Source organism: Neofelis nebulosa, chromosome 2 (genome assembly GCF_028018385.1).
Source record: "Neofelis nebulosa isolate mNeoNeb1 chromosome 2, mNeoNeb1.pri, whole genome shotgun sequence".
NCBI classification, from domain to species: Eukaryota; Metazoa; Chordata; class Mammalia; order Carnivora; family Felidae; genus Neofelis; species Neofelis nebulosa.
Window position 1 is genome coordinate 219,770,170 of NC_080783.1, and position 12,458 is coordinate 219,782,627.

Here is a 12,458-nt window from a genome sequence, read left to right on the forward strand (position 1 = left end):
CTCAAGGTCAGTGCCCAAATCTGCGCCCTGCCTGGCCGGGCCCCCCCGCCCCACCCACCAGCAGCAAGCCCCAGCCTCACTGGTTTCTCCCGTCCTCTTCCTCTCCCTCCCCCTCAGCTCTGCCTCCTACACAGGGCCTTTGCACATGCCCTTCTCTTTGCCTGGAAAGCCTGCCCTGCTCCATCCCCATAGCTCCTTGGGGTCTCATCCCAAATGCCTCCTCCTCTGGGGGGCCTCTCAGACTCCGCTGCGGACAGGCCACCTGTCAGAAGCCCATCCTCCGGTACTCCTGGGCCCACCTCACTTCTCCCAGGCGCCAGGGGCATTTATTCACTTTTTTGATTATTTAAAGCCTATGTTGTGGATCCAACTGTGTCCTCCAAAAAGATATACTCAAGTCTGAATGCCCAGAATCTGTGGATGTGACCTTTGCACAAGCTACACCGAGGTCATTAGGGTGGACCCGAGCCAATGACAGGTGACCTGATAAAAAGAGGAGAGAACACACAGACAGTCGAATGTCACGTGATGACACAGACCCAGGGACCAGGAAGTCACTATGTGACGATGGGGGCAGAGACTGGGGTGACAGTCTTACAAGCCAAGTTCGAGAGCAGGAGCTGGGGAGACACCTGGGATGAGAGGGAAGCCCCCCTCAGGTGATGTGGGGAGTGTGGTAGCCGTGACTTCTCGGGGACCGTGCCACAGGAAGGGCAACGGGCTGCCACCGGTGACCCCAGTTCCCGGGCCACAGGAAGCCACCACCACCAACCTTGTGACACCCCATGTCTCTCCCTTGGTTTCTGCTTCCCCTTCCCTCCCCTCCCATCGCTCCTCTGTCCCCTCCCCGCTGGGGAAGCACCCTCAGACCTTTGCTGCCCAATGGTCCAGATGCCCAGCGGCCCGTGGCCTCCCTAGTGGCTGGCCTGGCTCTGCCTCCCTCAGCCTCGGCCCAGGCATGGCCAGAGTCAAGGCCAGACTAGCCCAGGAAGCCCGTCTACCCAAAGCATGTGGAGTCCTGCTGGGAAGGCGGGGTGGTGGGCAGGCCACCCCTCACTGTTGGGGTCACAGCGAGCCGGCTGCAATTTGCTTTGGGTCCGATGTCCTCATGGGTGTTGTGCCTGGGACACACTGGGAGGACTCTGGAGTTCCCCCCCCCCCCGCCCCGACTTAATGCCATCTCCTCCCCAGATGTGAGCTCTTAGCTGTCACTTAACTTGCGGGGCCTGGGAGGATGGGGAGATGCTGGGGGTTGCTGAGTCAGTCGGTCCGTTGAGAGTTTAGCACAGGGGGGCTGGCACTCCAGGAGTTAGTGCTCTTTAAGATTAGAGACTGACGCTCAGAATCCCTGGAACATGACCGGCTCTGGGCACCCCCGCCCCCCGGGCAGGGCTCAGGGGAAGGAAGGCTCTGGGGGCCGGCAGGGGTCCACGTGCCCCCACACCCGGCATGGCAGGGATTGCCAGGGCTTCCGTTGCCATTTTTATTTCGAGGTGCAACTCACGACGTACGATGAACCATTTTGCAATGCGCCAGCTCGCACTCAGCACGTTCACGGTGCTGTGCAAACACCGTCTCCAGCACGTTCCACAGTATTTGCATCCCCCCAAGGAGACCCCAGACCCATTAGACATACAAAGCTTTTTGCTCATCCAGTGCTAACACAGGGAGGGAGGCAGGGAGGGCCAATCCATCTGGTGCTGGTCTCCTTAGGCGGCCGACAGCCAGACACACGGCATCAGGCCGACCAGGTGGACGGCGGGGCCCGGCTCCAACCACTGCCCGCACTGCCTGCCTCGCCTCCAGCAACTTGGGGTGCAGCGTTCTCTGGGAGGTTCGTGTGTGGGTCTGGGGGCCGGACTCCTCGACCCTCTGGAAGGTGTTGGCCAGACTCACCTCCCTCCCCGGTCCCACCAGACATCGGAGCCAAAATGCAAATGCGCGATTCCTGTCTGGCTAGAGCCCCTCTGAAATATCGTCTTGCCTCCCGGCACCCCCTCCTGTGCCGCCAGGACCCAGCCTCTTCAGTCAGAGCAATCTGTTGCCATGACAACCGTCTCTCCCACTCCACAACGTTTAAACACCAGCTTCCTCAGCCGCTTCTTCTCAGGGGACCCTGCAAAGTGGCTTCAGCGAGGGACAAGGGGTGGCAGGCCCGGGTCCTCTTGTTCTCAAGATGCCAAGCGGCTAAGGCCCCCAGGTAAGGGCTGGGGACACCCTCCCACCGGGTCTGAGCAGGGCGGCTCTCAGGGATCCTGCGGCTGGGTCTCCCCAGAGCCCCAGAGGTCCGTGTCCCTCCACCTTGAGCTCAGCGCTGCTCAGTCGTAAGGAGACTAAAGAAGTCACGGGTCGTGGGAGCAGCGCATGGTTCTTTTCCCACTGGGAAAACTGGCCTCGAGGGAGGCACTGCCTCTGACTCACAAGATTGCGTTGCCCAATCTGGTGACGACGCAGGGCCAGCCCACGATGCCACCTCTGCAGGTCTCAGCGGTGCGGTCTTGCAGTGACAGGGGGTCCGGAGCTGACGGCCAAGAAAGAATTCTTGAAGACGTCTTTGGTGCAAAAAGGTTAGATTTTATGAAAGCACGGGGACAGGACTCGTGGTCAGGAAGAACTGCACTGGACCGCATGGTGAGGAGTGACTGACCATATACTTGAGGGTTGAAGACTCTCCCTGGATCCTGGAGGCCTGACCATGGTCAAGCTCAGGTTGTTTTTCCCTCTGGCAGAGCATAAACATGAAGACAGCAGGGAGTTCCTGGGGGAAGGTTTTACTCTACTGGCCTCAAGTCTTTGCCAACGGGCTGCAGGTTAGAAGGAAATTTTTTTTTTTTTTTTTTTTTTTATTTTTGGGACAGAGAGACACAGAGCATGAACGGGGGAGGGGCAGAGAGAGAGGGAGACACAGAATTGGAAACAGGCTCCAGGCTCCGAGCTGTCAGCACAGAGCCCGACGCGGGGCTCGAACTCACAGACGCGAGATCGTGACCTGGCTGAAGTCGGCCGCTTAACCGACTGCGCCACCCAGGCGCCCCGAAGGAAATTTAATTTTAGCCGCCATTTCCTTCTGCCTTCATTCCCCACATCAAGACCTGGCCCGCTTCCAAATTAGCAGGCGACCCCCAAGAACCCAAGAACCCAAGAACCCAAGGACTGGGCGGCCACCATCCCTGCGAGTGGGAAGAGGGATGCAAAATAGCAGGGGAGTCTGGCCTGAGAAGACCCACAAATGACCTCTTAGAGCAGCAAATGAGCATTCCCTCCTGGAGACTCACACGAACAGCACGGTGAATTCTAGAAAATCTACTCAACACAAAAATCGCTCTGTCCTCCCAGGTTTGACTACACGCACGCCTTCCTTTCTACCCATCCATAAAGCCCAATGATGTATTTATTTAGGAAATCCTTCTGCTCCAGCCGGGGCCTTATTTACAAGTCAATCCTGACTTTTACACACAGGTTGTTAAATGCCAATAGCTTTGATTTTATATTTAAATCAAGCTGAAAGCTTTCGGAGCTCCTAAGAGAAAACCTTTGTCTGAGGACTCGCCTTCTCAACCTGTTTCCTCCAGGAACTTTTTTTTCTTTTTTTATTTTAAACTGAAGCTGGCACTTATGAATTCCGTCCCCGGCCTCTCTCCTGTTCAGCTGTATAACCTTGTTATGTTAACATAAAAATTAAACACGAGAAATGAATCAGCTAAATTGGATTCACTTATATAGATCAAATGGCTGCACCCCAACGGACAGGGAAACGGCCCTCCCCGGAGCCGGGGAGGGATGGGCTTCTTCTGTGGGGTACGGATTTGAAGAAGGAAAAGGAGTGTAGACTGAGAGGTAAGGGAGATGATTCATTTTCAGAAATACCAATTGAAAGCTGTGTTGTCCAGTTAACAGGTTTACAACCTATTGGGAATATATATGAGCCCGCCCCCCACCCTACTGTGGAGTCCCAAACCTTTAGACACCCCACTTCCTGGTTCTCCCTCCCCTCTCTGTTTCGCGGGTTTACTTTCACAGGCTTTGCAAGGAGCATGTGCCAAAGAGCAGAGGGAGGGGGGACCAAAGTGTCCGCATCAGCTAAAGGATGCACACTTGTTCCAGTCATATTACCTTGTGCTTCCAGGGACACAGGTGACATCCGGGTCAGGCTGCAGCCTCAGCAGGATCAGCCAATGAGGAACCGGGGGCGGGACTTACATGCTAGGACATAAACTGTCTGCTGTAACTGCCCGGGGTGTGTACGTCCATCCAACACCCCCCCCCCCCACCCTCGCAAGAACGTTGATTAAACAACCTCGCCTCACTGCTCCGGGTCTCCGCGTCCCTCCTGGATTGGGTCGGTGGGCTTATTTCCTGCATGGACTGAGAAATACAAAGGCAGTGTGAAAGGCCGGTGTGGTCCCTGACACTCTGAGCACACACGCCAGGTGGCTGGGAAGGAGTGTGATGAGCTGCCATGACGTGAGGAGTGGGCCCAGCCCCTGAACTGGGCAACAATGTCTCATCCTATCCTCCCAACAGCACAGCTGCCGGGCAGGCTGAGGGGCGGGATGCAGGTTCCAGGGTCTCCTTGGGGGAGGGGGAGGGGTGTGGAGGGGCTGGCCTGGTCTTACTGGTAGATGGAAAACAACCTCAAATTCGACCTCTCGAGATGTTCTGAAGGAACACTTACCTCCTAAAGTTATGACGAGGGATGATTAAGGCCAGCTGAGACCCCCTCAAGCCCCCTCTTGCCTTGGGTGGGATATGTGTGACATTCCTCAGGCTCTCCCGGCCACCCGAGGACAAAGGAGAGGACAGAAATCCAATGGTAGCTGATAGAGATCACAGGCCTGCAGGACATGAGTTTCCATCAGTTTACAAATATCTCAGCAAATTCCAAGAAAAAGGCAATCTTGCCAATAGCCTCATCTCCAGAAACCTGTAGGTTCAGTTCCCTGGAGCCCCAACATCACCCTCCCCTCCATGGTGATGTGGGAACAGAGGCGAGAAGGAAGTGGCAGGTGACCTTAAATTTCCTTATGACCCGCAGCCCATTGGCAGATCCTTGAGGCAAATCCAGAGCAGAACGTTTCTCCAGGACCCCCCACCGTCCTAATGTCAGTGTCTCACCAGAGGGAAAACAGCCTCAGCCTGAGGACAGCAAGGCCTCCGGTATCTTAGGAGTCCTGGTTAGCACATCACAGTCCTTCTGGAGGCCTCCCTGTGGTCTTTACCTCCCCCAACTCCTTAGTATATAACCAGTCAGTGTTCAGAACCCCAGGGCCCCTCTTCCTGCCCATGGGTCCTGTCCCCGTGCTCTAATAACATCACCTTCTTTGCACCAAAGACATCTCCAGAATTCCTTCTTGGCCGTCAGCTCTGAACCCCCACCACTCCAAAACCTCATCAGGTATAGAGCGGGGGCCCAGAGGGAGCACAGTTAGGAGTTCACCGAAGGTCAGAGAAAAGCACTGGGGCAGAATGAGCTCCTGAGTTGTCCCACCTGAGTCCCCGGATGTCCCCTCTGCCTCCCACTGCACTGGTGGCGGGCATCTCGGGGGCGATGGTGGCTGTGTCTCACCTCCCACGCTGCTGTTGGGCATCCGTGCTGTGTCTGCAGGTCAGCTGCTCAGACTGGGCCAAATCCACACCTGCTGAGTGCAGGGTGTGAGCAGAGGGGACCACAGGGCGTCCAGATGGAGACAGTTTCCTACGGTGAATTCCAGGGAGAAGTAGCAGCAGACCAGCTAACGGATGAGCTCTCAGTATATCCCAAGGCGGCAAAAGGTCTGTCACATTGTCACAGGCATGTGCTGACCACAGAGGAGGCTGTAGGTGCACTGGGTCTCAGAGATGCCACCGATTCTCCATGCTCATCCTGGGGAATACCTGTTACAGGTGGGAGGGGCATGTAACAGAGAAGACAGCACCCAATTCTTCTTGGATGTGGCATATGACTAAGAGGCTGCACAAGAGGGCAGTGGCATCTCTGCCCTCAACAAGAGTGGGCCACATTCCCCGTGGTTCCGAGGGGGCCACCGGAAGTTGCCTTCCCAGGGCACAGTCCCCTGCAGTGGAAAAGAGTCCTCCCACTGTGGCGGATTAAAGGTGGCTGCCTATCTTGGCCACAGTCTCACGGAGGGCTGGATCTAGCTCCTGCCCTTTGATCCTGACCAGTCCAAGGCAGCACAAGGGGTATTCTGCCTTCTAAGCAGCTGCCTGGCTGTGCACAAGAGTCGCTCTGGGACTCCGGCTGGGAGGGAAGCCAGTCGCCTTGCAATCAAGCTGACCGCCAACCAAGCTGTTGTATTGCAGGAAGCCCAAGCCACCTGTTGGACGCAGTCACGGTGGAGCGAGATCAAACCTCAGGGCTTTGGCCCCACCAGGGCTCTGGCCACTCCCGTGGACCGGAGACAGACCCCCAGCTGAAGTCTTCCAGAACAGTCTGAGGAACAAAATTCTGAGCCTTTCTGGTTGCAGAGTGGATTGTTATGCAGCGACCGACAACCACAGGCAGGGCCCAGACTCCCGGTGTGCAAGGGCGCTCAGAAGATTAAAGCAAAAATCCCAGAGATAAAGATGATGAACAATACGCTCAGGGTTACCCCCTCCTTCTGATCCTTTTTCCCCCGTAAATGTCATGCTTCCAGAGACTGTAGCTAAGAAAGTTCAAAGTAGTAATATCAGACATCGGCTTCCTTTTTTTCTTTTGACATTTTATCGTGGACACAAGACTGGAAGACGACGAAGGCTCTGGTGGGTGTATGAGGCCCTCGAGTGGCGGGTGTGCTAAAGCTGTTCCCTGCGGTTGCGTCAGCATCAGGGGCGCAAACACCAGCCACGTGGTACACAGACGGGCAACGGTCCGAGTCCCGGGTGAGTAGCTTGTTATCAAAGCTCACAGTGAACCCCAGGACTGAGCCCAATCAGAAACACACCCCCAACCACCGCCAGGGGTCAGTCAGTACAGCCCCACCTCTGAGGCTCAGCAAGTGGGGGCGCCGTCCTCACAGTCCCTAGGACCCAAGAGGCGCCATCTTCTCAGTCACATGACAGCTCTGGGAACCAGTGGGAAGTGCCTTCTCGGTCACATGACACCTCCACAACCAATGGGAACTGACTTCTCAGTCGCATGACACCTCCAGAACCAATGGGAACTGCCTTCTCAGTCACATGACACCTCGGGAACTGTTGGCAGGCTTTAATCTGGATCAGCTTTGTGTAATGGGCCACCAAGTGCTGTGGTCTTGACTGTCATTTTCCAGTCTGTGCAAAGATAGTCTCACATCGTCATATTCAACAGCAGTCAGCTCCTGCCCGTGGGACTTGGTACCTTGGGGGGAATCGGGGCACTTTGCTCCTGCCTGGCTGGGGTGGGGGCAGGGAGCTGACACCCGCTGAGGTCTGGCTCTGCTGGTCCTCTGTTGTCACTCTTAATGGCAGGCTCCTCAGAACATTCCCCCTCCCCGCTCACACTGAGCTCACTGCCTGCTGGCAGACAGAGAACATGACTGGTGGTCTGATGTTCCAGACTGGTCCAATCGCTGCCCCCTCCCAGGCCATTAGAAGCAGATCTGCTTGAGTTCAGCCTCTGCGAGCCATGCCTGCTGGCAACTCCACACGTGCAGTGTGTGTAGGGTCATGTGTCTGGTCAAGATCTCCCAACAGGGGATGCTCCAAGCTCAGCTCTGGGTTCAGTGGTACATGACCAGACAAAGTCCATCTCCCATGTGACCTCAGAGCTAGGGGGCAGATGGACAATGAACAAGTAAATCAATCTGCGGGCAGGGTAGATGCAGAGAGTGAGAAGTGCTGAGAAATAATAAAGCAGAAGAGGTGACAGAGGCTATCTGGGCTGTGAGGAAAGGCGGTTGGGTCGGGAGGTCACGGAGGGTTCGTGCGGGAGATGACACCAAGTCCTAAGTGACAAGAAGGAGGCAGGCAGGCAGCTGTAGGAACCAGAAACCCAGACGGAGAAAACAGCAAGTGCAGAGATCAGGAGGAGAAAATGGACGTGGGGCATGGTAGACAGCAAGCCAGTCACTATGACAGGCGAGTTGGCACCAGGGGGCAGAGATGCGTCCTTCTTCACCCAAGGCTCAGCTCAACCACCTCCTTACATGGGCTTTCCTGCAACTCCGATGGAGATGTACCTTCACCACTGCCCCAACTCCACTCCCCACCTCCTCACCTCATCTCAGTGCATTCAGGCTGCTGTCACACCCTGCCACAGACCAGGGGCTCATGTAGATGTTTATTGCTCACAGGTCCAGAGGCTAGAAGTCCAAGATCAGGGTGCCAGCAGATCTGGTGTCTGGTAGAAACCCGCTTCCTGGCTCGTAGACAGCTGTCTTCTTGCCGTGTTCTCACATGGTGGGATGGCAAAGGGAGCTCTCTGGGGTCTCCAAGGAGGGCACTAATCCCATCCATAGGGCTCCACTCTCACGACCCAATCACCTCCCAAAGGCCCCACCACCTAACATCATCATATCCAGCATTAGGATGTCAACATATGAATTTGGGGAGAAACACAAGCATCCAGTCTATGGAATCTTCTTCTGTTTTCTGAGTAACTCTTGGTATTTTCTAATTTATGTGTTGATCTGTTTATCATCTGTTTCCCCTGCTGGAATGTATGCTTCATAGGGAGAGGCCATTTCTGCCTTTTTCACTGTTATATCCCCAAGCCTTTCAGCCACAGGGATATAGCAGACGCTCAAGTAATAATTGTTGCATGAATATTTGCTATATTCATCATGAGCTATTAGTGCAGCAAGCATACAGGCATCATTGGAGTGAGTCTGTTACATCTGGAGATAGTTCAGCACCTTTGTGTTTATCTTTGGCCTGAAGGGTAATATTCTCATCATGCACCTGCATTCAACAAGCACAGCCACACTCACCTGCTGGGTCCTTGATGTTCCCCAGGCTTCCTGAGAAGTTAATCAACTCTAGGATAGAGGTAATGATGCTCTGTCCACTTCAGAAATGACATGACAAGAGCTTTAAAGGGTTAATTAACTTTTCCAGTGTCACTCAGCTACTCAGGGATGGTCATGTGACTCAAACACATGGCTGAGAGTATTTTAACTCCCTGATCAGCTCAGACCCATATACACGTGAATACTTGTGTTTTGGTGGATTCATTGCCTCTTCCCTAGAGTTGCATTTAATTCTTTGTCTTTAACCATACTTAGCACTTGACCCTTAAACTAGTGAAACTTGTTAACTCTCTCTGGCTGTTTTCATGCCCCCAAAGAAGCAGCACAGTGTAGTGGTCAGTGATGTGTGCCCTCCAGAGCCAGCTTGTCCGGGGTCCCCCATCAGATCCTGGCTACCTTGGGCAACTAATTGAACATCTCAGTGACTCCAATTCTCCATCTGTATAATGGGAGTCATGAGAATAGTGACCCCAAAGATTTGTTGACCTTATAGATTTGTATTTAGCTGTGAAAAGCACTGCCTTTGATTAGGAAAGATAAAGCTGTGTGAGAGCATTGATTCCCCCACTGAAAAGCATGAAGAGCCAGGTAATCTAACCAAATAATAATCTATCTTTCTTGAAACTATGAGAGAGCTGAGGTGGCAAGGCAACCAGGTGAACTAAATTCCAAAAGGTGACAGAGAAGAGATGGGGCCCATGAACTGTTTAATCTTGGCAACATGCAGGAAGAAAGGTTGGCCACCATAAAATTGATTGGGAAGAAGATAGCTAAAATTTTAATAAATCCTTAAAAGTGAGTGTGAGCTAACATGATTAGTATAAAATCTGGGGGCCCAGAGACAAGGAGCATCCATATTAACTCTCAAGACCTTTGCCTTGGTCTTCCACTGTGAAGGTCATGGAGACAAGAAGAGACCAGGAGAGATGCCCACCTTGGTGGTACCCAGGCATCCCCTTCACTCTTATGAGACAAAGCCCTCATCTTCTGGAGCTGTGGGGGCAGGAACCCTCAGCTCCAGTCCCAGTCAAGGTAGATCAATGCAGAGGGTAGAAAAAAAGCTATGCATCCATGAGGGAAGGGCAGAAAAGACGTTAGATAGGACCCAAGATCCTAAACTGGTATAAAACAGAGTTCTGCCATCCCTGGGGGATAGATGGGAGATGCTCTCCTACCCAAGACCCCCCCCCACACACAGGTACAAGGCAGAGTGTATGCTATGGAGGGAGGAGGATCAAGGGGTATAGGAACCCCCTCCCTTGCCCCCAGGCCCAGCCTCACAGTGCCTGCCTAAGACTGGAGAAGAAGGAACAGCCAGTCCATACCCACACCATCATCTTGAACAGGCAACAAGAAATGGCAGTGTGCCACAGAGAGAGGACAGAGCATGGGAAGGGTGCCTCCTCCATGATACAGGCAGGGAGAAATCACTGGAGGCTGAGATGGGGCACAAGGTAATAGTAGCCCACAAAAGGAGGAGTTTGGGCTCTCAGGCTCACTAAAGGTAACCATAGCAACAATAAAACCCAACCCAACTCAACTCTTGACCAGGTTGCCTCAATCTCTTACACCAATGGCCTTACAGGAAAAAAGTAAATCTCACTTCTGAGAGTAAAATACTATTTACTTCAATGTCCACTGTTTCTCTACACACAGTTTCTGTAATTTAATTTAAAAAATTATGAGACACACAAAAAAACAAGAATAAAACACCCCATTGTCAAGAGACAGAAGAGTAATAGAACGAGACCCAGAAGTGACCTATGTTTTGCAGCTATCAGACAGGGCCTTTAAAATAACTATAGTTAGTATATTAGGAGATCTAATGAAAAGGTAGACAACATGCATAAATGGATGGGGAATTTCAGCAGAGAGAAGTAAAGTATAAGTAAGGTCCAAATGGAAATGCTGGAAATGAAAATCATGATCAAAGAGATGAAATGTCATTGATGTAAAGAACTTGAATGGTGCCCGTAATGCATTAAGTGCTCAGCATTTGTGAGTTTTGTTATTCTGGAGGGCAGGGAATGTGTCTTTTTTACCTTGTCCCTAGTGGGCTCAGCATTCAGCACGGGACTGGACTCATGGGAGGTCCACAGCCAGGAATGTGCAAATGAACACAGCGCCAGCAAGAGCAGAATGACTAGTTTTCTCCAATGACATGCATGGAAAAGCTTGTAAACTGCTGTTAGTAACACCATTGGAGTTTTGTCATAGACAAGGGGCTGTTCTAAACTTTTCACATTTGGCCACTCTCTGAATATCAGTCTCCTTACAAAGTAGGTACAATTATTCTCATTTAACAGATGGAGCTATAGCCACAGAGCAGGAAATCGTAGGCTTGGGCCACTCTGATGGAACACAGCCTGCCTTGGCACCCACATTCTTAGCCCTTTCAAGATGACAATGTTCATTCCTTGCCAGAACAATACGTGAGTTTCATCATTGATCCCCATTATGTTTTATGGGCCAATGGGCTTCTAGTTCTGAAGAATCAGCTAACAGCATCAACAGTAATAATAATAGCTGACCATCACTGAGCACTTTCTCATGTAGGGTAAGCCACCATGCTGAGTATGTAATGCACATGAGCTGATTTAATCAGCTATGAATGCTATGAGGGAGATAGCTCTCATCATCCCCTTACACTGATGAAGAAAATGAGACACAGAGAAGTGAAGTTACTTGTCCATAATCAGACAGTTTCCAAGTGGTGGTTTGGGGCCAGTATCTCTGCTCTTCATCCTTGTACAAAATGCCTCCAGGCTAGAAAGTTCTGGAGAGCCATCAAACATTGCTCCTGCACAGGGGAAACAAAGTTGTCTGAGAAAAAATTCAGGACAGAGGGAAGTGGAGATGAGCAGGTCAGATGTTCTTGTGACACCACTGAGACTTGAAGCTGGCTCAGGTGTTCTTGTGACATCACTGAGACTTGAAGCTAGCTCAGGTGTTCTTGTGATCACTGAGACTTGAAGCTGGCTCAGGTGTTCTTGTGACATCACTGAGACTTGAAGCTGGCACCATGGGTTTTTAAGATGCATGAGTCAATGTACTGACTTTTTTGTTTAAGCCACTTTGAGTTAGGCTTTCTCTACCTTGTGAGCATCTAAGTCTCTCTCAGAAGGGGTCTGGTCTGGAGGAGGATGTGACAGTGGCTGCCGTATCCACTGGTCCTCAGATGGAGGTGGAGGGTGCCTGAACTGCGATCCACAGTTGCCACAGAATTTTATCAGCATGGGGAAAGCAAGCATGCTTCTTGTGAGCTTACCGTTCACCCCACAGAGAACTAGGGTCTGAAATGCCCCAAAACGAACCCTCAAAAAGCTACCTGCCCTTATCTCTATGATTTTTAACATCACTGACCAATATCACCACCTGGATTTGAGGGTCTAAATCATGAGTAGAATCAGGATGTGCCTTTCTGGCCAGATGGCCCAGGGCAGGATTGGGAAGCTGATAATGAGAAAGCTTTCGACTAGATTATCTTTCAGATTCCCTGTGATAACTCAGATCCCAAATCCCTTTGATCCC